The following is a 2,010-nucleotide window of genomic DNA, read 5'->3' on the forward strand; positions in this document are numbered from 1 at the left end:
AGTGAGGGTCCTGGGATGCTCAGTGAGGGTCCCGGGATTCCGTGTGCTTTGTAGTCTCAGTCCTGGCAAGCAGGGCTCAGCGGCCCCCAAGCACCCCTCCTCGCCCATCGTGTTTCCAGACATGATTCCCAAAATACACCTGAGTTCCAGATGCTCGCAAGCAAAGTCCCATCACTAGGAGATGAGTCGAGTTTGCTGCCCTGGGCCCCTGTGGGGGTCCAGGGGATGGTGCATCAGGACAGCAGCCAGGCTGGGGTCAGGGGGCCCGAGGGTCGGGGGCTATGGGCAGCAGTGGGCTGGGGTCTGGGGCAGTGGATGGGTTCTCTGCTGCCCCTGAGTGATGGGCAGTAACAGCTGAGTGTGGCCCCAGGACAAAGCCCACCCGGGTTCACTAGCAAATGCCCTAAAAATCTAGCATGTTTCAGGAATAAACGGGATCTGGGTGCGTGTTGCCATGTTGCCTGCTGCCCTCCCCTCCCACAGACCCAATAGAATGATAGATTAATTTGGCTGGAATGAGTTTTCTACCTCCTAGCTAGAATAATCATAATAAATATTTAATGTGGCATCTCAATACACCTTTTTAAATTCACCTTTATTCCCCTTGGGTCCTTACACATTTTCTCCTGTGCCCTGGGGACATTCCCTTCCCCCTCAGAAATGATGGGGGTGAGAGAGGAAGGGAGGGGAGGGGAGGGGAGGGGAGGGCAGGGGAGTTGGGGGAGGCAGCAGCACACGCGTATCAGCCCAGTTTTCCGAGCAGCCTGCATACCTGACTGGCCTCAGAGAAGCCAGAACTGCTTCCGGGGGTGAGGGAGAGGGACACTCGGCCATGGGACAGCTGGGTGAACAGGCCCGCTCAGAACCGCTGAGAGGGTCGAGCTGCAGGAAGGCGGGGTGGGGGTGGTGGTGGTCTGTGTGGCCGCCTCTCCTCCCTCCTGGGGTCAGCCTGTGGGAAGGTCTGGGTGAGCGTGTCCAGTCCCCTGTCAGCCCCCGCCTCTCCCTGGGAGTTGACCCTTCCAGTGTCCTTCCCATGGCCCCGTCCAGCGCTGGGCTCCAGGCTCTGTCCAGCGGGTTCTCTCCTCCAAGTCCCACTCTCCGTTGCATCTTGGCTGCAAGTGGTCCGTTTCCCTCTGCCGGGGGAAGAGACCCTGTGCTCTCTCTCTGCTTCCCGGATTCAATCACAACAAAGCTTTGAGCCTCAGCCCCACCAAGTACCGCCCTCACTGAATAAATTGAGTTTAAAAAACATGATATTACACTTAGTTCTACCTTGTACATAATTTAAATTGCTATTTTCTCACTGAATCAAAAGATGGATATTTTTTTCAAGATTATGCAAACTAGTTTGCTTTTTTTTCTAATTGAGGGTTTTATTACACTGACGGAATGCTCCCTGCCCACGAGTCCCACCTTGGGGTACTTGCTCATGTTTTCTTGGGGGCCAATTTTTACTTGTATTCCAAAGTCACTTGGCGGGAGGGAAGAATTGGGAAAGGGTTGTGTCTCCTCTGATCCACCTGGGTCCCCAGCTGCCCGGATGCTGTAATCCCAGAGAGAGGAACCAAACTTCATGCCTGCCACAGATGCACCAGAGAGAAACAGAGATCCCTGAGCACCATTCTGGGCCCTTCCCCTGTAAGGACCATCCTGTTGCCAGGTCTCAGCGGGGCCCAGGGCTGTGGGTGCAGGAGGCACCACCGCTGGCCTCCAGCCAGGAGAGCAGGAAACAGATCCTCCTCAGGGAGCGAGACCCCGGGCCCGTCTCTCCCCTCACTCCCCCTGCCCAGGGCAGCTTGCATGTGTGCCCATGGCCTCCAAGCAGGCAAGTTTGCGTTCTCCAGCCTGTCCGTTTGTGCATCCATCCACCTTGCATCCATCTGTCTGCAGGCTTCAGCCTGTCCTGTTCACACCCATGGGTGCCTGGCGGCCAGCACGCCCCCACCCCCTCCTGCCGCTCGCCCCCACTCCCCGCTTTTAGCCATTCCTTCTGTGACTCAAACGTATCGA

Source organism: Sorex fumeus, unplaced genomic scaffold, assembly GCF_029834395.1.
Source record: "Sorex fumeus unplaced genomic scaffold, SorFum_2.1 ptg000026l, whole genome shotgun sequence".
Lineage (NCBI taxonomy): Eukaryota > Metazoa > Chordata > Mammalia > Eulipotyphla > Soricidae > Sorex > Sorex fumeus.